We start from the raw sequence: 24,328 nt of genomic DNA, 5'->3' as shown, positions 1-24,328 counted from the left end.
GGAGCAGGTACATGGATGGTGGCACCTTCACTTAAATAGTAAAAAGAAGTAAAAGCATAGTGGGTGACTGGGGAGGTGAAGATCTGAGTTCACTGTTTTCATATTAAGTTTGAGGTGCCTGTGGAACCTCCAGTCAAGGTTTCCATTGGGTATGGGATGTGAGTCTGGACTGAGAAGACAGCTAGGGGTTGGAGTTGCAGATTTGGGAACCGTCCACACAGAATAGACATTTGAAGATATGAGAACCAATGAGATGAATCTGGAAAGTTATCTAGTGAGGAAGGAGGTAGCGGAGAACAGAACTCTGAAGAAAGCCAACATTTAAGGGAGGAGTTGAGGAAAACCACCCACAGAGGAGAATAAATTGGGACAGCAACAAGGAGTTAAATTAATAATTTCAGTAAGAGAATTTCAGACATTCATATGAGCAGCAGCCAGATCCAAGTCTAGCATCAGTCCTTTGCTGCTATAACTCTCCCCTAGCACTCTAATCTCTTATCTCTCATCTCATGTAGAAGAGGGTAAAAGCTGGGGAGGGAAGACCCAAACTACTTTTCACTGTTTTTCGTTATCTTTTCTTTTTATAGCTGAGCCATCCTGCCACCTGTTGGCAGCTCAGCGGCTGCTCAGCTCAGGCTGGGACTCGAACCACTATTGCTCAGAGCTCACACTCTTGAGCAAGCTAAGCTCTTAAACAACTGAGCCACTCGGCCAGCCCTTTTTATTATCTTTTTTATTGAGGTGTAATTAATATTTAACATTATATTGGTTTCAGGTATACAACATAATGATTTGCTATTAGTATATATTGGGAAATGATCACCACAATAAATCTAGTTTTACCATCCATCACCACACATAGTTACAAAAAAAGGCTTTTTTCTTCTGGTGAGAGCTTTTAAGGTCTTCTCTCTTAGCAACTTCATTTTCTATTGTTGCTATTATTACTATAATTATCAGTAGGATTTAAAGAAGCACATTCATCATGGTCTCTTTAGCACTCTAATATGTCCCTATAGAAAATAATACAAAATTTAAACTTCTTACCATAGCCTACTTGACCCACAAGATCTGGCCGCTGTCTCTGTTTCTAAGGTCATGTTTTCCCCTTCTCCCCTTACTCACTACCTTAGCGCCACAGAGGTCTACCTAAACATGCCAAGATTGTTCCTGATGTGGAAGCTTTGCAGTTGATATTTCTTCTGTACAGAATACTCTACCCAAGTCTTCATAAGGTTGGTTTCTTCTTGCTATTCTGGTCTTAACTAAGACATCACCTCAAAGAGAACTTCCTGTCCATAAACCTAAATAAGGACCATGCCGCATAGCATCCTGTTTTGCTTTCTTTATAAAACATTATCCTTTGAAATTATTGTGTACATTAACTTACTTGGTTTTTGTCAGTCTCTCCTCACTAACATGTAAACACCCTGTGAAGAGCAGCCATGCCTCTCTTGTTCACAGCTCTACCTCCAGCGCTGGTACAGAATAACACTCAATGATTTTTTTAAGTTAACTAATAAATGCTAAGCCTTACGTTAAACACGAGGGGGCACACCCAAAATACTTGTTGGAGGGCAAGGGGAAGAGAACATCAAGAGAAATAACAGTTTTGAAAATGCAACAGCCTGCTAAAATCCCCACGTGGTTGATTTGGGTCAGAGGTAGGGTTTGCAGGAAACAGTGAGCCAATTTGCAGAAGGTCACGAGGACAAAGAAAGAGCACATTTTCAGTAACTGTTTTGAAATCACCCTGACCCAACTCGGAGTCCCTGGGTAGAGAACCGCTGATTCAGGAAGCACGTTTCTGTCATGCACTTTGTCACTTAATTACACCATACTTGATGTGGTAATTTGACACTTCAATGTACAGTATACATGCCTTGTCTTGAGAGGCAGTATGGTGTGGCTCAGAGTGCACAGGCTATGAGATCAGAAGACCCAGGTCCTACATCACTAACTAGGTCTGTGGCCTTGGGGAAGACCCATATTTGCCTAATCCTGCTGACTAATCGGCTCTCTGCCCTTCAAACCATCTAGAACATAGAAACATGCATGACTCTTTTGGGCTACAATTTTAAAATGCTACTGTTCCCATCTAGTAACTTGACCTTGGCTGATCTTAGATTTAGCCCACACTCAGTGCTTTCCACAATGCCCCTTTATTATTTTTATGTAATCATATTTTCCTCCTTAGGCTAGATCTTCTTTAAGGCCATGTTCATGTCTACATCCCATCTTCCATCCCAACCCCTCATCCCTACCTACACTCAATCCCACTCCACCAGAATTATGCATATGGTAAAAATCAAATATGTTTGCTAAAAGTTTTGTCCAAAATTTCTGGAAAACAAAGTAGTAATATGTATCAAGTACTTTAACAAGAAATATATATTCTTTGACCTAATTATTTTTTTAGAACCATAGTCTTAATAAATAATTCCAAGAATTTATATACAAAGATGCTCAATCCAGTGTTGTACTGATTGCAAAACAAAACACAGCAACAAAGAAACAATGGAACAACATAAATAATCATCAAGAGAATAAGGCTGGGTAACTCATGGACTACTCAGTATTAGAAGTTTCATATATATGATGCAATGTATAGTAGAATGATATTAAACATCCTTAAAAATGATGTTTTAATGGACAAGTAAAACTATTAAGAAATCAAACATTAAAACAAAACAAAACTATGCATTATGATTCCAGTTGTGCAATATTATGAACACATAAATACACACACACACACACACACACACACACAGAAAAAAGACTCTGGAAGTATAATGAACTTATACTAACCATGGACACTCGAGGAGTGAAATTCTACATATTATTTTTCCTCTAAATCCTTTTCTGTATTCTCAGTTTTCTATAATGTATAATGTATTGCTTAATAATCAGAAGAAAAAAATCTTAAAACTGCCAATGAATTGATGAATTAAAAAAACAATTTTTATTGAATTAATTTATTTAACTATAAAATGGGACAAATAATCCTCCCATATTCTCATATATGAAGCTTAATGGTAACACTATTATACTTTGCATTACTAATTTATCAAATTACCAATTTACTAATATCGGTTACCAAATATCTGTTGCCTCCATAGGTTAGTAAAATTTTAAAGAAAATGACAATGTCTATATTTTTTCAGATTAATGACTTCCAGATTAATGACTTACTATGTTGGCACATAGTAAGATGTGGCCAACACAGTTGTTAAGAAATTATGACTTATGAAGATTAAACACTTCAATTTCTAAACACTCTGAAAGTCATAGTAATGCAAATAGGTGCTCATCCACAGACATTACAAAAGAAGTATTTCTCCAGAGCATACTGAATGTCAGATTATTTATACCTGTTCCCTGGGGAACTACTGTATGAGGCGGGGGTTATTACCCTTCGTTTACAATTTGAGGAGGTTGAAATTTAGAAAAGTAACTTCACTAAAATCACTGAAGCGGATTATATTCAGACTATTGTCTGCTACTTCCAGCGAACCCCTCCCCACATGAAGGTTACACAATCCTACCCCTGTGACACTCTTGGCCATGTGCCTTGTTTAGGCCAATCAGCAGAAGCATCACATGGTCCACTACAGGCCCCCTTCTTTCCCTCTCCCATGAGGCCAACGATGTCCTTAACAACAACAAGATATGGGCTGCCTCTTCATTTGGGTTCTGAAATACAGAAAACATGGAGCAGAGGCATGGCCAGCCCAATAAAACACGTAATGTGAGTGAGCAGTAAACCTTTGCTGTCATAAGCTACTGAGGAGCTCTAGCAGCTGTACATCTTCACCTAACCTATGCCGACGAAGAGTCACTAGTAACCAGCGTGGGCAAAAGTCAGGCCCAGGTCTGTTCAGCTCCAATGACCATGCTCTGTACACAACATCATGCCACCTTCTCTTAAGTTTAGAATTATTTTGATGAAATTTATTTTTTGATGAGAAAAAAATGTGCAATAAAACAATAAATTTTTGTGGACAAGAGATGTTTTCTAAATATAAAACTAGAGTATTTTGCTTCCCTGTGACCCCTATACCTTCTGCTGTACTACAAGTTATTTTAAAGATTTAATCTAACACCCTGGAAAATCACCACTCATGCTGTAGACCGACGCCTATCTAAGATTTCATATACTGGGTTAACTTTATTACCTGAGTGTTCAGACAGAAAACCTACATTTGGGCCAATTCCCTTTGCTTTTGCTGTGGGAAGATTAATTGAGCTCATGCGTGCCAGTCACCTCTTATTTGAAAACCATTCCTGTGAAGGAGGAAAAAGATTTTTTTTAAGGTTTCTGTTTTTATCTTGGCAAGGTACTATTAGGCTGCTCTGTGGGTGGGAACCTCTCAGTCCTAGCATTCTAGGTGGCTCAGAGACTACCAGGAAGCCTTTCCAAAAGAAATGGCTTCCTCTACTTGGGGATTCTCTCCTAGTAAGCAGTTATTTGCTGCCATGGAGATTCAATCTCCTGGCATCTACTGCTGGACTTGCTATAGGATTTTACAAAATTTCCTGGCAAGCTCACCTGTACAATTTTGAAAGTCTGGGAACTGAACGTTTCTAACTGCTTATAGGTTATAGCAATAAAGGTGATGATCAAACCTAGCCATACTCATTAAGCTTTGACCTTGAGGCCCAAGAGCACACTCGTGAATACAAATAGACACATACCATTGCCTTTTGAATATAACCTAGAGCCCCTGGACTCACCAGTCCTGAAGACAGTTAAAGTGACAGTAATTTTTATATCCAATGCTTCTGACTCATCGCTCACTTTTTCATATAGGATTTTAGTGTCCTTTAAAATAATACCCTTGCCTCAAAGATGTATTAGAGGAGAATTCCCAGCAGGGGTCTCATATGCATTCTGGAACAAGTTTAATCCAAAAAGTTATAGTATAACTTTTCCCAGGCTCATATTAGTCAACCACCATGCCTATGAGCATCCTGTGTCCACCACTATTTCTACTATTCTAGAGGACAGTGTCTTGCTAAGGTACTATCTCCTCACATGTTGAAATTATATGACCCTCAAGGGACTGAAACAGAGCTGTGCTCACATCCTCTCTAAGCTAGGGACCTGAATCAATACTCTACCATCAACTATCTTTATTATCCTTCCACCCTTCCTAGCAATGATACACAAGTTCCCTCCTCCCCCAACCAAAATACACAAGCTATAAAGTAGATTAAAGTGTCTCCCTACCACTTCTACTGCTTCTTTAGGCTGTCCTCACTGAGGATACAGCACACATTTATTTTTATGCTGAGAAAAAAAAATGTACAATAAAACAATAGGTTTTATGGAACGGAGATGTTTTGTAAATATAAAACTAATTTCTCTTGTGATTCCTTAATCCTTGACAATATCTTATTTTTTTAATTATGCTTACAGCACTCCATTAAAATATAATCTACATGCAGTATAATAAAAAATCTTAGGTGTACAGCTTGATGAAATTTTACTTCAGGATAGCCTAGTCAAGATACAGAATTTTTTCACAACTCCAAAAAATTTCTTCAGTTCCTTCACAATAATATCCCACCTCTGCAAGTAACCACTATTTTGAATTCTATCAATGGATGAGTTTTATCTATTCTTGAATTTTATGTAAATAGAATCATACACCTGCTTTTTGTGTCAGGATTCTTTTGGTCAAATCATCTTTGAATTTATTTGTAGTTTATTCACTTTTATTGCCAGATGATACATAGATAGATAGATAGATAGATAGATATAAATTAGACATATGCATATAAGTAATATAATAGGTATAGATATAAATATATATGCCACAGTTGGTCTACCTATTATTCTTTATTGACATGTGGGTTGTTTCCATCTAGGGGCTATTATGAACAAAGCTGGTATAGATATGTTTATAAAAGTCTTTTTATGGATGTATATCTAAAAGTAGAATGGATTAATTGTAGGGTATCTTTTTATTAAAAACTGCCATACAGTTTTACAAAGTAGTGCACCATTTTATTTTCCCACCAGTAATAGATGAGACTTCCAGTTGCTCCACATACACAAGTGTGTGTAGTGGTATTTCATTGTCTTTCCTATGAGTTCCTGAAAGTCTGTGAGCCAATCTACTCTTGTCCTCTGGCAAACATAACATAGTTCCCATGTGCAAGTTAAATAATGATCATTCTTATATGCTTATAGGCTTCTCCACACTCTAGAAGATCAAGACAGATTTTTCTTTTCAGAAGTCAGGGGAAAAAATTGCATTAAAAGCCCGGAATCTTTCATCCAAATAGAATTTCCCTATGTAGGCTGCTATAGTTGTGCATGCTTCAAGGAGAGGTTATTAATTTTGTCTTGATGTTTTTATTACCTAATTGCACATGTTCAGAATCCCTCACCCTTGAAAGATATTCTGTGATTTCATACATTCTTTGGCACTCTCAATGCTATCTTTGTAAGTTTGGGAGATACAAGTGTTACCATCCTGCCTAGAACTCCATGGTTGGCAATGAACGTGGAGCCAAAATAACAGCCACGATAATGAGGTTTCCCAGAGGAGGTGCCAAGACATGAAACTCACCGTTTTGCCTAACTGAAACTATGTTCCAGGTCAGCACTGGAATTATAGCTAAAGAGATTTTACACCTGGAGATGTCGTCACTTGACCCCCAGGAGCCCTTCAATACACTTCGAATTATTCAACAGTGTAGACTAATGAGCACTCAGCTATTCCGTGCCATTTACTTCTGGGCTACGATTTTATAATCAAATTAAACGAGGCCCAAGTCAATAGGTATAAAGAGATGGGGTTTAAGGAGATAATAATTCTGTGGGAATTTGTTTCATAATTAATTAAACAGATACCATCCATTTTCCATTAGAAACCTTCAGATGCCAGGGAAATAAGTCCTAGGTTTCCCTATACTCTGCTCTTTTTGCATCAAAAGTTAATTAATTCAAGATTTGACCATCATTTTCCCTGGATTAATCCATTGTAATGGATTTTTAAATAAATTATTTGGAAGAGGAGAATTATGTACATGTAATTATTAGATAACATTAATTAATGGACTAAAATTAACCAGCATCATGTCTAATTTTTATTTTCACTAAATTGATATCTATTTTATATAGATCTATGTATTTGTGTTTGTATAGGTGTGTATTTGTGCATGCACTCGTGCAACCTTCATAATTAATTAAATCAGAAGCCATAAAGTTGCCAAATGACACAAGCTAGGTCCAATCATCTTTGTCCTGCACAAGTCTAAATGGACACAGGATATCCTTTTGTCTCTTTGCAACCCTGAACTCTTTAAAAAGTGCTTCTGATAAAAACTGGGAAATCGTTGGGGGCTGAGTTCTGTAATACCTTGCAGTCAGCAGGCATTTGCCCAGGAACCTGGTTGGTAGCCTAAGATTCAGCTGCAAATGCTGGGCTGCTGCTTTTTGTCCTTAAGTGACTTGCTTTCCAACTCTCCTTCTAGCTATCTCAAACTAACTATGGAATTTATTCAGTCTACTTGAGGAAATAGCCTATATATCAGGAGTCAGCAAACTGTGGCTCACAAGCCTCATGGGACTGAGTACATACATGTGGCTCTGCAGTAAAACTGAAAATGAAAATTAAACTATCATAGTTTCATTTATAAAATTTTTAAAGGATATTATTCACACAATGATGATTTCATTTGTTTTATGGCTCTCAAATAATTTTTATTTATTTTTATTTTATATTTTTAGCTGAGCCACCTGTTGGCAGCTCAGCGGCAGCTTAGCTCAGGCCGGGAATCGAACCGATGACCCTATTGCTCAGAGCTTGCACTCTTGAGTGAGCTCTTAACCAACTGAGCCACTCGGCCAGCCATTCGAATAATTTTTAAATTGTTGTGAGGCACAGGATTGGCTCTTCCATCTCAAAAGTTTGCCAACCCCTGATCTATATGATTCCCTAAGAGAATGTTCATTTTTGACATATGTGTTCATAGTCACCCCCTCAGAGTTGCATAACCTTCTAGAACATCAGTTTCCTCCGCTGAAAAACAAAATTCATAATACTTCATCTTGGGATAGTTGTGAAAAGTGAATACACTAGTGAATGTGAAAGTCCTTTATTAATTTTAAGGCATGGCAATCTTTTTTGTTATTTTTTAAAAACAGAAAATCTAAAGGGAGTGCCTAGAGCAGGGTACCATTAAAAGTCTGCATCTGAATATATGAATAAGATGTGTGGTATTTCTCTCAAAGTGTTTTATATTTCATGTCAAGAGGAAAAAAAATAAGATAAATCACATTCAAAAGAGAGTGTGTCAACAGAAAGTATGACCAGGTGATGCCTGACAGAAGGTGGTCCTAATGCTAAGGACAAAAGTAAGGGCAACTAGAAAAGTGAGAAAAGAAAGGAGTTGGTACAGAGGTGATAACACAGACAAGTGAATTATAATTATGCTCATAAAATTTAGCAATACATCTGTTAGAGTATATGATAACTAGCTTCACTAAGATACATATCAAAAGCGACATTTAGAGACTGTATAAATAAAAGAACTATGTCAATTATCTTTTCCTGTACACCTGTTTGCAGAACCTCTCCCTACTGAACCACTTGGCCCCTTATGTTGTGGGATGACCTTGAACCTTAGGTCCAAGTGCTGTTCCAGTGACTGTGCTTCAAATTGCTCTGTGTGCTACAGTTGTTTATCATCCATATCCAGGCTGAGGCTTATCTGTGCTCCACACTCTGCTTGCCCCAGTTCAGTTCACCTTACAAACATTCAGGGCAGGGGGGCCTCTTGCTTTCTTCATCTTCCAACAGCTCGGTGTAATTACACTTGAAAGGGACCTCGGCCCTGATCTTCTGGACCTATTACTACTAATCAGAGTTTAACCCATTCAAGTAAATTTAGAGGTGACTCTGATTAAAGTTCTCTGACTTCTGTCTATGATAGGACTTTGTCTACTTATAGATGTCATCCCATTCCCTTCTGACAAAGCCAGGTTCATAAAAATGCCTACCTTCCAGAATGGATCCATTTTAAAATGCCACTTGTGTTTATGAAAAGATTTGCTAGAGGATTTCTTTAAATATCTCCTTTACTGCATTTGAATAAAAGTGTATTTACCAATTTTCAGGAACACACCTATCACAGGTAAACCGTGGTATTCCTGCACAGGAAGGATATCATTAAGAACCTAAAGGCCTGCCTAGGCAGCGTAATAAAAAATACCGAATATTAGTCTTGCTCACAAGAAAATGGCCTCATTTTTTCCAAGCCTTTAAAGACTCTATCCAACCCTGAGTCACCCATAACCAATGTCCTTTCCATTCTAGTTACTTAGGTTTGACACCGAAATGTGTCCAAAACATTTTTTTTACGGTAAGCCCCTTTTCTTATATATAAAGGAAGGAAGGGAGAGAGGAAGAAAGGAAGGGAGGAAGGAAAGAAGGAAGGAATGAAGGCGTGCCTACAGGGAGTCATAAGGATGAGCATTCATTTTGAAAATAAAGTGAGACTAGAAGTTAAGCATTCCTCAACGATCTATGTTAGTAACACAACTAATTTACGTAACTAAAATCTTTTATTTTAAACAACATATTCAGTTTCTAATTCATTCATTCATGATAAACATTGCTTTTCATTTCTTATTACTACCTTTGCCTATTCCCCTTCCTAGATCCCACCCAATTTTTGTTTCCTAAAATCCCAGCAGGAATCTATAGGTATGAAGGAGTTAGATCACTCCTCCTCAACCAGTCTATCTAATTACCCAACTCACCCCCAAGCAATGTGCTAACCAGAAAGACAGCATATTTCATCAGTGAGAATCTGTGGTTGGCAAAACAGGATCAACGAGATTCTGCTCTGTCAAGGTCAGGTTTCTGAATTTCTGTCTTCAGTGAAGCTCTGCAGGTTACAGTAGCACATCAGAGACACTGAAGGCTTTCTGGCTTCTTCCTCTGTACCTTCTCTTCTGGGAGACTTGAACATGTATAAGACTCTCCCACAATTATTAAAAAATCATCTTCTTCTTTGATCCCATTCTATCTCTGGCCTACCATTGAAATATTGTATCCCTGTCTCCAAATTTCTCACAAGCACAGTCTACACTCCCTATTTTTTTGAGTACTCAAATCTGACATCTGCTTCCTTACTTGACTGAAATTGTTCTTATTGTGTCTCCTAAGACCACAAGCAACTTCTAAGTATTCCACATCCAAAGGGTGTTTTTCAGTCTTTAGTTGTGGAAGACATCCTGGTTTTGATACTGTTGATCACCTACTTCTTAGAACGCTACTCCTTTGGTCTCCATCTTCCTGACTTTCCTTGTATGTCTTTCTGAATCTTCCTGTTGCCTGTTTTCTCTGTACTACCATTCGATATTGCCCAAGCATAGAGCTTTAGCTCACTATCCCCTATGTCCTGTACCTCTATGGATGGTTTCATCTACACATAGAGTTCAAGAATCATGTTTGCTAATAGCTTCCAAGTTCAAATCATTGATTCAGATCTCCCACTGGAAATTGAGATTCATATCCTCCACTATAACAACAAAACTTCAAACTCAACGTGTCCAAAGTGGAAATTATTCATTTGTCCCTTAAATTTATTCCTATATTCTCTATTTAGTTGATGGTACTGCCATTCAAACAAATAGTTAAACTAGAAACCTGGGTGTCATTCTTGACTCTGCCTCCTCCCTCAATCCTCATATGTAATCAATAATATCATAAGACCCTGATGATTTTACCTCTAAATACTTCTAAAATCTATCCTGTTTATTACCTCAACTACTACTACTATAACTAAGGCTCGTGTCTCCCCTTAAACACTGTGTCTACCTCCTCAATTATCTTATTTACATTAGTTTCATCTCCATTAACCTCTAGAGTTATATCTAAAATGTCTCTCTCTTTAATGGCTCCCTCCCTCCTCAAAATGAAGTCCAAGCTCCTTTACATGGAACATGACCCCTTGCCCACCTGTGTGCCCTCATTTCTTGCCACTCAATCTCACACCTTTAATTTTTCACCATTCAATCTCACAGCTCTTATTCCTGAAAACTTGAAATACCCTGTAGTTTCCCATACAGCATTCGGTTTCTTCCCTTTATATTTTGCTCAGGCTGTCTCCATTCCTATCTCATTTCATCTTCCCCTCACCGCTGCCAACACCCCCTACCTGCCTAGTTTCAACTCATCTTTTGAGAATGAGCCAAATACTAAAAAGCTCCTAAAGCTTTTATCACAGCAACACCCCCACCTCACCCCAGACATCAGAATGTTTTGTATATCACTCTCCTCTGTACCCACCCTCAGTCTGTTAGCATGTCTGACAAGAGTTGGTTCTCATGAATATTTGTTGAATGAATGAGTATGGAATAACAGGTCAGCTTCCTGCTGACCGGGCTTTTAGCATTGCATCAGTCTAAGATGTGATGTCATTTCTTTCCACTGTAGAGGAGGCTGAGCAGGGGAGTGTGACAAATGATTTTATCACCATTTCCTTTTTTTCCTTTTAACAGTTCAGCCTCATGATTTTGTTTGAAATGTTATAGACTTGCAGAATATCAAACACATCCAGATCTAAATGTGGCCATCAAATTACATTTTCAAAAGTAATAATTTTAAAATCACTCCCATTGTGGAAAATGCATGATGTTTGCTCCAAGAGAGGACATAATCAAAGCTTGCCTACAGTTTCCATGTCCTTTCATTCCAAATTTTTCAGGGGAGATGCCAACAAGTAAGACCAAGTTTCACCTGTGTGCCTGGTTTCTATCCAGCCCCTGGTACAGGGGTGGTATTGATGTGAAACTTGGTTAGAAAGTTGGTCACCAAAGAGAAGGGGAGAAAATTTTTAAAGCATGAGACCCACCCTTCCAATAATCAAGAGATAACATAGTGCATTTTTACACTAGTTTAGCATTTTCAACTCTAGGAAAAAAAAAAAAAGAGCAGTGCTTCCTGTAACTCTCAAGTCAGCGCCTAGGCTTTGTCTCACAGGAAGCATCTGGGTGCTACAGGTCAGAGGCGAGGAAGGTTACAATGAGCAGGTTTCACAGGGAGTGATTAAGTGTGTGGAAACTGGAAGTTTCAGGGAATAGGATGTGAATACTTTTTAAGACAGGAGCAGAGAAGCATAGACAACAGAGAAACTATTTGAAGAGATCTGGGGGCGGGGGGAAGGGGGAAACAAGAGGCTTCAAGAGATAAAAATAAAATAAGCCAGACAATTAATATTCACTGTGTAAAAATAATAGACACGGAAAAAAATGAGAGAATTAGTTTTTAATTCAAAGAAGCGGGGAGGGGGAGGGCAGAAAAAAATGAAGCAGAATCTGTGGGTGACCAGAGCTAACATCTTTTGCTTGGGAAATGATGGGGAACGAGGAAATGCTGGAAGAGGAAAAATACTCCATTTTATCAGAAAGTTTTCCAGCTTTATAGGCAAGAAAACGTTTAATTCTTTACCTGCATAAAGCTTCCTTTGGCAAATCCTATGTTAAACATCATTAATTTTTATTTATACTTTAAAAATAAAGAAATAAACAAATGTCTTAAACATTTGAATCTAGATAAGATACAGCTCGTTAGATAGTTCTACCCATAATGGGTTTATGTTCTAATTTCCAATATTAGCATTTGAAGATTTATATTCCACTCTTAGCCAGTGGGTATCCTCCATTCAAAGTACCCTCATGAAACCCAGTCCCCAAACTATCCAGCTCCCATATCCCTTCAACTGCCCGAAGGACTCAGCCTTGCACTTACTCCCCATCCCCTGTCTCCAAAGGCATCTGATCTCTAGCTCAGCCATCAAGAGCACCATAAGTTTCTTAAATAACCATTTCTAAAGACTCAGTTTTCATAACGAAATAAAGTTCCTACAAGTAGACAATTATACGTACGAGTAGAGAGTCTAGTTTTTCCCCCTCTGGTAAAATGAAATAATAGAAAAATACATGCACATATTATTCAAGATTAAATGCAAATGTTTTTGGTCTGACCTTGAAAAGTCAGTTATGTGGGGCTTGATTAATATTTTGCAAAAACGCAACGCATGCGTACTACTACAAAAGCTATATTTGCAGAATATTTAGACAATATCTTTAAAGTTTAGTATCACCATGTTATTTTATATACTGGAAGCCAAAGCCCCACATAAAGCAATGTATGATATACAAATGTTTTAGGCCTAGGAGAAAGGGAAAAAAAGTCACGATATTGAAAAGTCAAATTTATTACTACACGTGGAATCCTAAATTCATCTATTTAAAACTTTTTTTTTCCATTTCTAAACTATAAATGCACATGAAAATATTACAAATATATCATTCTATTGATGCTTACAGCTAACTCTAACATGAAAGCATTACTTCAAGTTGTTCTCCATAAGCTATACTAAAACAGTAGTAAGAGATAAAAGAAAAGACATTGGCACTTTATATTTTATTTGGTTTAAGCATTTGTGTTTTGTTTGTTTGTTTGTTTGTTTGTTTGTTTGTTTGTTTTGTTCATGTTCTCAGGCAGTAATTCCATGAGTTTTCATGTCAGGCACTCTTACCAGTCCAGTGAGAAGGCATTCTGCAAATACTTCTCCATAGCAGTTGAAATATAAATTAAGGTACCAGGAAAAGCAAAATGTTCTCTGCCACATAAGAAAGTAGGATCTGGAGAAATCTAAGCAGAGGTATAAAAAGTTACAACCTAATCCCTTGTATTTTCCTTCCTCAACACCCTTTTGGTAGGGAAAGAATCCGGCTTGTTGGTGTGATATGATATAGTACATACATCACTTATCCATTACTGGTTACAAATTATCCCCAAATTACCACACGTACACACAAAACAACATTTAATATCTTACATAGTTTCTGGAAAAGCAGGGATATGAGAGTGGTTTCGCTGAGTGGTTCTGGCTCAGGGGGTTGGGTCTCATGAGTTCACAATCAATCTAGCTGACCACCTATCCCAGTTTGCCCTGGACAGAGGAATTTGCCAGGGTACAGCATTTCAGTGTTAAAACTGGGGAAGTCCCTAGAAAACCTAGAGAGTTAATCAAGTGTCATTTGGGCCTGCAATCTTAGAAAACTTAAATGAGGCTGAAGGATCCATTTCCAAGTTTCCTCACAAGGATGTTGGCAAGAGGCTTTATATCTTTGCTGTGTATACCTCTCCATGACAAGCTCATAACATAGCTTCTTCCCTCAGAAAGAGTGATGCCACACTGCCTTTTCTGGCCTAATCTCCAAGTCATACAACCTCACTTCTGCCTTAATCTATCCATTAGGAACAAGACATTGAACCCGGCTCACAATAGATGGTAGAGGATTATAGAAGGACATCATACCAGGAGACAAGGATTATTTCAGTCATCTTGGACACTGGCTACCATGGTATAATATGGTATGATATGGATGCTAAAGGAATATATTGAAAACACCACAGATAGGTATCCAGGTGAGGTGAGACACCTTCATTTTTTCCTTGCACAAGCATTTGTTATAGACCAGGTATAATGTTAAGCATTCCTGTTTGAGCTTTTACCAGAATAATTAGAGCAGAGCAGTCCCTAAGGCAATGGGTACTGTAACAAATTCCCCTGGAAGTTAACATAGGGAAAATTGGGCTTAAAAGAATTTCAAGGTTAACCTCTAAAGGGAAAGTAAGTATAAAAAGCAAAAAATAAAAAAATTAAAATAAATTAAAAAAATAGAATAAAGATACCATCACATTTTGTAACTTCTTTGGAAACTTTGTGGGTCAAACTCTAGGTATAGCACAACATAGTGCATGGAATCTGGAGTCAGACTGCCTGGGTTCAAATCCCAGCTTTACTCTCTTCTAACTGCATGACCCTAGTTAAGTTGCAGCTACAAGGTAGGGATAATAATGTCACCTTCCTCACAGAGTTGCTGTGAGGGTCAAAGAAGCTAACTGTGCAATGTCTAGAAAAGTGCTTGGTACACAACCTGCAACTATGAGCTTTTGTTACTAACCATCACCATTTTTTAAACCAATGTCCCTTACTTTTTTATCACTGTACACTTTTTGTTCTCTATCTCTTTTGTAGATCATTTCTTCACTATCTCATTTTTGGCTACCTTACCTCTTTCTACCCCTGTGTTTCTCAAGTTCCTAGCCTCAAATCACTTTCTTTTTTTCTATACATTCTCTGTTGGAAGTGCCATCCTCACATATAGCTTCAACCACTGCCTGTATGCCAAGGACGTCCAAAACACACTTGCCTGTTGATATTCCTCTGCTGTGGGCTCCAAATGTCATCTAGACTCATGAGCAGTAGGAATACAACAGATCTAAAGCTGGGATCACTACCATACCTGCTGTTTTCTACCACTGTTTCCCTTCCTTGGTAAATGCTATCACTATCTCCTTAGTTGCCCAAGCTAAAGTTCCACCCAAGAGTCATCCAGACTTGTTCCCCTAAGTCACACTCAACATTCAACAAGTCACCCATCTTATCTCATAAAATCTTTCCATTTACCTCTGTCCCTCTGCTCCCATTTAATGCCTCTACCTGCCCACCCCAGAGAAGTTGACATAGTTCAAATCCCAACTTTCTTTTTGATTATATGACCTTTCTAAGCCTCAGGATCCATTCTCTCTTAAAGAAAGACAGAAAGAAAATAAATAAATAAATAAATAAATAAATAAATAAATAAATAAATAAATAAATAACTTTTCTCCACCATGCTAGACAACCTTAGAATCTCCGACTCAAGCTCCCACAATACCCTCTATCAGTGCATTGGTATCTATCTGACTGTCCACACTGCGCTGTGAGCGCCTTGAGGGTAGAGAGGTGCCTCGGTAGTTTTGTATGCTCAATGAGGTGTGGTGCCTGGCTCAGAGATCACAAAAGATGTTTGTGTAATAAAATTACATTGTGGTGGGGAGGCCTCGAGCTTTTCTAGTATCCAGTGTCAGAACAATCACTGCTCCCTTGTCCACTGCATCCCTGATCCCAAGTGCATGGATGTCAATTACATCACCCACATTTGACCATGAACAACTTAACTGATCCCTGGCTGATCATTTTACATAAAACTGAATTCACCAACCATAAGCATAAATGCATTAAATATATTTTCTGCCTTTTTTTAAATTTACTAATCAAATCTTTGATAAAACCACTTTAAGTTGGTTAAGAATCATACCTTTTATATAAAATTTTTTCTTCAGAGATAGAGAAATGGGGTACAAATAACATGTGTTACATTTTGTTTTCCTTTAAAAAATAATAATACCTTATGTAATTTTTTTTTTCATTTCAGGTCTGACTGCTGCGATCATGATTTCTAACAAGTTTGAAAAAGAAATAATTATTTCTGCTGTTATAAGTCCTTGAAGCATACTTGGGTTTTATGCTGAGAAAAAGTATGATCTATCAGGCCTCCTCAGGACTCAAACCACAAATACAAATTCTGGGGCCTTTGCAGCACTGACAAAGCAGGTAATTCAGGTCTCCAATATCATGACTCCTTAGAAATATCCCAGCTATATGTAAACACCACAACTACAATATTTTGTCTTCACAATCCACAACTCTGCAAAGGCTTCCCAACCCCTGGAGGCCCCTCAACATTCTGAAATATTCTGTGAGTTTGGCTGCTGAATTGGTTTATATCTAAGGAAATGTTGTTAAATTCAGGTTGTTTTTATGTTTGTGATCTCAGAGTAATTGATATTTCACATCTCGTAGGAAACAGCACAGATATTTTATACAAAGGACAACCTATTTGTCACAGATTTGGTCATAGTGAAGAGCTGTGACACAATTTTATCTTCTGTCTGCTTTGGATTTCTTCCCATAACACTCAGACATGGTAAATGACATTATCAATGACATGGTAAGTATTCTCAGAATGGACAAGCCTGTCAGTGCTCACATTAACCTGAGCAATTAGAGTCAGTGTGAGGGAGCTAGGCTATGATCGGAAACAACTTAAGTGAAACTACATTTTTAAAATCCTTATTCTAAGAGAGAGCAACACTTGTAATATTTGACTTTGCAACATGAGGAAGGTTTCTAAGATCTTTTATAAATGTGTATTTCTTTTTACCTAAACAAGATGTTTGCTATCATTTCTCATTATTTTGATAGTCCTTTATTTCTAAACTTTAAAATTTACCCTTTGTGGGTCAGCCAAGTGGCTTGTTGGTTAGCAGTTGGCTTGGGATGTCAGCTCTGAGCAGCAGGGCCCTGGTCTGGATCCCACATGAGGGCCAGTGACACTGCCCTCTATAGCTAAGATGGTGAATAACAGCTCGACCTGGAGCTGGGCTGCCGTGAGTCGCCGGCAACTGCGTAGACTGCAGTGGGGCTGGCCGGCAGCGGGTGTGAGCTTCCATGAGCGCCATGAGCTGCCGTGAGCGGCCGTCTAATGGCCGACGAGCGATTGCCTCACCCGGGAAGAGCGCAATAATAATACGAACATGGGCCAGTGAAGCGACGTCCTCCACAACTAGACTGAAGAACAAAAGGACAGCAACGTGTCTGTTCCCCTTCCCCCAATTCCCCAGCGCTGTTCCCCTCCCCAAATTCCCCAATAAAATCTTAAAAAAAAAATTACCCTTTGTCTTTTTAAAAATTGAAAGGATAGCGGGATATCATTGATCAAAATAGATGTGGCAACAAATAAACATAATAACAATACAACTGATTCGTGACATAACATTCAGGTTTGATAACCATATTATAACTATATGAGAAGTATCTCCTTTTATAACTTCGTTAAAACACTCTTAAACACAGGTTTTGTTCATTATTCCTCCCTCTGTCACCTAATATATAACACAAAGTCCTGTAGATAGGGGAACCAATTAATGATTATTGCTAATGATGATGATCAGAATTAGCCAAGTACTTTTTTTCAATTTTAATAAAAATTTTTGTCCTTTTTTATCTCAAAATCATCTAAACTCATTGTAGAAATGTTTTGAAAATGTAAATAAACAAAGAAGAAAATGTAAAGCATGTATAATCTTACTTCCCTAGAAAAATCACTGTTAACATTTGCAGATGGCACTCATCTCTATCTCTAACTTTCAAAAACCACAAATTAAATATCATACTATTTCTATTTTTTATAACCATCTAAAACATTTTATGTTGATATATTTCCTAGTGAGATCATGATGAGCAGGAAGCAGTAACAAAAAAAGAGCTAGTCTCTCTAGTGCGTCTGTAAGTGCTCAATAAAAGTGAATGAATGAACGAATATGTGAATGAACAAATCCATGAATGAATTTATAAATACAGTAAAACCTTGGATCATGAATAACGTGGTTTGCAAGTGTTCCACAAGACGAGCAAACATTTCTTATACATTTTAATGTGGTAAACAAATGATGTCTTGCAATATGAGTAGTTTGCTTCCAGAACAAATTATGCTCACAAACCAAGGCATTAGTGTAATTATATTTGTGGAAAGTTGAACGGTGGCTTTAACAAAGAGTTTCCACAAAAATAACAATATTCAGTGTTTTTTGTTTGTTTGTTTGTTTGTTTGTTTGTTTGTTTTTGTTTGGTTTTTTTTTAGCTCATTGCTAAGCTTCATAGTAACCTGAGAAGGTAAATTTTGTCATCTATCTCCACCATTTCAATGGTCCCTGAGAGAATGAAGAACTTGCCCAAGCTATGAAGCCAGGATTCAAACCCAGACATGACTGACTCGTAAAACCTATCACTCTTTCCACCGTAACACTGCCTTTCAAACACTGTTAACATGTTGCAGTTAATCATTATTTTCAAGGGACATCCCCACCATGTACAATAAAGGGAATCACATAAAGAAAAGAAGCCTTTCAGAGCTGTACACTGCACATACAGTCACTGTCTTCCCTGGTGTTAACAGTGCAGCTGTCACCATCCATTTGTGCCGTGGCTATTTCATACTGGTACTGTCAGGGTAATTGAAATCACAGACACATTCACTCAGAAAAAAAGGAGACTGAATTTTCTTTTCCTTTTTCAGAAAGCTTTTTACATTAATCCACTTAATCCCATGGCTGATTTGCCATTGAAATCTGAAGCAGAGCGTCTTTACCAGGAATGCCCTAACTTTGAAAAAAACTTAAATTAGCCAATAAGACCATTTTATTGTCCATTCCTTAACTTTCAAAGAAAGAGTTGGGAGAACAGTAGGGGTGGGAAGTGTGGAACAGATGGATTCTTTCAGCAAAATGTGTATTATTTTACCTCTAAGAAAAACTACAACATATTCCATAAAAGCAAACAAAAATGTGAAATTTTAATTACTTAACAATAGCTAAAAATAATGTATTGTTTTAAAAAGCAGGATTTTGGATACATATCACTTTACATTTGTCAAAACCTATAGAATGCACACCACCAAGAGTGGACACTGTATGGACTACAGGTGATGGTATGTTGATGTAGGTTTATCAGCTCTGACAGCACACCACTCTGGTGGGAGATGCTGACAGCAGAGGAGGCTGTGCATGTGTGGGGGCAGGAGGTATATGGAAACTCTGCACTTTCTGTTCAATTTTGCTGTGAACCTAAAATTGCTCAAAAAATAGTCTATTAATAGAATAAAACATATAAACTTATTGACCTTGGGTTCAAAGAGGATTTTATGAATTTGACCTCAAAGGCAAGGGAAGTAAAAGCTAAAATAAATGAATGAAACTATATCAAACTAAAAAAGCTTCTACACAGCAAAAGAAACTATCGACAAAATAAAGAGGCAACCAACCGAATGAGAGAAGATTTTTTGCAGAACAACACCTCCAATAAGGGGCTAATATACAAAATATATAAGGAACTCATACAACTCAACAACGAAAAAACAACCCAGTTGAAAAATGGATAGAGGACCTGAATAGACATTTCTCCAAAGAGGACATGAGGTGACCAACAGACATGAAAAGATGCTCAACATCACTAATAATCAGAGAATGCAAATAAAAAACCACAATGAGATATCACCTCACACCAGTTAGAATGGCTATCATCAATAAGACAAATAATAACAAGTGTTGGAGAGGTTGTGGAGAAAAAGGAACCCTCATACACTGTTGGTGGCAATGCAGATTGGTGCAGCCACTATGGAAAACAGTATGGAGGTTCCACAAAAGATGAAGAATAGAATTACCATATGACCCAGCAATCCCTCTTCTGGGTATCTACCCAAAAGAACCTGAAACATTTATCCATAAGGATGTATGTGTTCCGGTGTTCATTGCAGCTTTATTTATGGTGGCCAAGACATGGAAACAACCAATGTGTTCTTCAATAGATGATTAGATAAGGTGTGGTTTATATACACAATGGAATATTACTCTGCCATAAGAAAAGATGAAATAGTGCCATTTGCGACAACATGGATGGATGTTTAGATTATTATGCCAAGCAAAATAAGACACACAGAAAAAGTCAAGAACCGTATGATTTCACTGATAGGTGGGATATAAAACTGAAAGCAACAAAGGAACAAGAGAAACAAATAAAGAAACAAAAACTCATAGACACAGACACAGTCGTTACCAGAGGGTAAGGGGGAGAGGATAGTAGAAGAGGGTAAATGGGGTCAAATATACGGTAATAGAAAGAGAACTGACTCTGGGTGGTGAGCACACAATGTGATATATAGATGATGTATTACAGAATTGTACACTTGAAACCTATGTAATTTTACTCACCATTGTCACCCCAATAAACTTAAATTTAAAAAAAATGGTTTATTAAAAAAAGCAGATTGGCATGACACAAAAACATGTACTCTGTAGGTTTTACAAAAGAGTAAAGGATTTTTTTTTCCTCATTCCAGGGGTATAAACATAAATATAAATATACATATACTAAAATATATAGAGACACACACACATATATTCACTCCAGTGGAACAGAGAGAACTATGGATGGATGGATGGATAGATAGATAGAGTCATATATATCTCACTGGCCTTGCAGTTCACATATTTAGTTGAGAGGTGATCCCATAGCCAGAGATTTCTGCCTTAGGTTTTCCCCTTTCCTATATAACATCACAACCTCCCATTACTGGGCTCAGCTCAATGCAGCATCAGCATCAGTTGGGAAATTGAAAGAAATACAAATTCTCAGGCATTACCCAGACCCACTAAATCAGTGGGGCCTAGCAGTTTGTTTTTGAACAAGCCCTCCAGGTGACTCTGATAAGCACTAAAGTTCAAAGACCAGTGATTTCGATGCAATAACACTGCATTCCCTAGCCAGGTCATTCTTACCTTCAGACTTGGGAGAAACCATGGAAATTCAGCCCTTTCATTTCACAAACATGGAACCCAATTTCAGGGATCATGAGTTCAGTCATCTGTAAAAATGGGGAAAAAAATCTACTTCACAACATTGCTATGACAATTAATGAGTTAGTACATATAAAGCACTTAGAACAAAACCCGGCTTATACATAGCCAATAAATATTACCTTATTATCAGTAGTACACTTGCTGCCATTATAGTTATCTAGCTTTTTGAAATGGCTCATGAGCATAATTTAAAAACTATCTTGGGACAACCAAACTCTAATTCTGTTAACTGTTCTTAAATTCTTTCTTGTTGGGAAGTGTTTGTACTTACTGCTTTAATAATAACCTCTAGACCCCAAGGCAGGCTCCACACCCAGATTCCTCACTGTCTAGCACAATGGGGCAGCTGATAAAACGGCATCTTCTCAGCAGGTGCACAGAGTGATGATAAACTAGCCTCCCTGAAAAGATGCTGAGAGCAAGAATAACGTCAGAGCTCTTAAACAGGCACACAATTATCGGGGAAGGGCGAGGTGGATGCCCAATAACTAACGGAAATGTTGTAAAAACACATTTTAAAAAATGTGTAAGGAAACAAAGTTAAGTCATGTAGCAAAGCCATGGAGAACTAAACAGGATATTTTCTCTAGCTGAAGAAGTGGTGAAGAAATAAAGGAGGGAGGATCATGAATAACAGGATGAAAGACAGGGATAAAAGATGGTCCCATCACTTCAGTACTTTTAAAAAAGGGGGAAGTTCAATCATTTGTTTTAGTCTTTGGCAAAACAGCCTCATCAAAATGGCCTCATCAAAATGGTCGCACTAAGATATTATGGACTCAAGAAGGAAAAAGTAAGGAAGGATTCAATCCAGAACAGTCAGCCACTGCTGTCACCTGAACTCAATATTCAGATCAGATTGGTATAAACCCCCATGGCTCAATGCCCTCCCGAGATCCCTGTGCTTTTTTAGTAAACTTACGTTACTACAGTCTTCATCAAATTAATGTAATTTATAGATTAATAATAATAGCTAACACACTTACCGAACCAGGCACTGTTCTCTGAGCTTTACAGGCAGTAACTTATTTAATATTCACAACAGTCTTAGAGAGGACTATTACTACAGTCGACCCTTGAACAACACGGGTTTGAACTGCTTGAGTCCACTACCACACAGCTTTTCCTCAATAAATATGGCAGCCACTTCCTATTCATGGTTTCGTATCCACAGATTCAATGAACTGAGGATTCAAAACAGTATGTCAGCTTTCCCAAGTGCAGATTCCCAACCCTGGATTGAAAATTTTTCCATCTGCAGTTGGTTGAATCCACGATTGGAACGGCTAACTGAAATTAAGTTTTGGGGGAGTCAAAATTACATGCAGGTTTTCGACTGCATGGGGTTGGTGCCCCTAACCCCCGCATTGGTTCAAGGGTCAACTGTATTATCAGAGAGAACTGAAGCACAGAGAAAATAATATCTTCCCAAGATAACAGAGAGGGTAAGTGTTGGCGCTGAGATTCAAGCCCCGGTTGTTTGGCTCCAAAGCCTAAATTCTTGTCTACTGAGTTTTGCTGACTTAATGTTGTCCTGTTCTGCATGTGCTGTTTCTATTCTGTACCTCATAGACCCTACCCCTAGAAAGAGTGATCTCCTCATTGGAATTACACAAAATAAACATTAAAAAATAAAATAAAAAACTACACAAAGCATTTATATGTAGAGCAGACTTCATTAAAGGTTTGAGAAGATGAATAGAGCAGTTTGCCTTACAGCAATTAAAGCAACTTCTTAAATTGAATTGTAAACACCAGTGTACCTAAAAGGCTTCTTTTTTTTTTTTAAAGATTTTATTGGGGGATTGGGGAAGGGGAACAGTGTTGGGGAATCGGGGAAGGGGAATCAACAAGTTGCTGTCCTTTTGTTCTTCAGTCTAATTGTGGAGGTGTCGCTTCACTGGCCCATGTTGGTGTTATTATTGCGCTTTTCCCGGGTGAGGCAGTTGCTCGCTGGCCTTTGGATGGCCGCTCATGGCAGCTCATGGCAGCCCAGCTCCAGGTTGAGATGTTGTTCACCATCTTAGCTGTAGAGAGCACAGCATCACTGGCCCTCATGTGGGATCCAAACTGGGGCCCTGCTGCTCAGAGCTGGCGTCCCAAGCCAACTCCTAATCAACACGCCGCTCGGATGGCCCAAAAGGCTTCCTTTTTTTTACCGTCCTCACCTTCCAGATCAAATCTCCCAAAAGAGCCTGGGACCTCTTTTTGCACATGCTATTGGTCTGTTTAACTTTGTTCATAAAGAAAGGAAAAAAAAATACAGTTTGTTTCTTAAGAATAATCCTGGCACTGACCACTAAGATGATCATTTTTATTTATCCTTTTTGCCCTGGCATTCAGGAACCCGAGAAGGTCAAAAGCCAGTTTTAAGCAAATGTCCTCTAAAGGGCTAAGAAGCTGGAATTGCATTAATAATAGTTTAATACACATCTGACTTCACCAGAATGCAACATGAAAAGGACAGATGTTCACATCATTTTTTTTAGGTCAGGCACACATATCAAGGGACAACTCTGTCAGTAGCGGCAGAAGCATCTTTGAACTTAGATAGCATGCAGGCCTGAGTAGAGTTTAGAATGAGTTTCACTGGGATGCCTCTTAGAGCAGCGGTTCTCAACCTTCCTAATGCCGTGACACCTTAATACAGTTCTTCATGTTGTAGTGACTCCCAACCATAAAATTATTTTCGTTGCTACTCTATAACTGTAATTTTGCTACTGTTATGAATCGTAATGTAAATATCTTTTTGTTTTCCGATGGTCTTAGGCGACCCCTGTAAAAGGGTCGTTTGACCCCCAAAGGAATCGCGACCCACAGGTTGAGAACCGCTGCCTTCAAGCATCCTTCAATGCAGGCTCTTGGCATTTTGCTACCGTTATTAAGTTCAGTGGGAGCAACTCAAGGACACCAGTCAGGGACAGCATCATAGGCATGTGACCTGTGCAATTACACAGACAACAACCCTCAGAAGGGCCCCACGCTTGGTTTAA

Source organism: Hipposideros armiger, unplaced genomic scaffold (assembly GCF_001890085.2).
Source record: "Hipposideros armiger isolate ML-2016 unplaced genomic scaffold, ASM189008v1 scaffold_101, whole genome shotgun sequence".
In the NCBI taxonomy this organism is placed as follows: domain Eukaryota; kingdom Metazoa; phylum Chordata; class Mammalia; order Chiroptera; family Hipposideridae; genus Hipposideros; species Hipposideros armiger.
Note: the sequence above shows the minus strand (reverse complement) of the source record.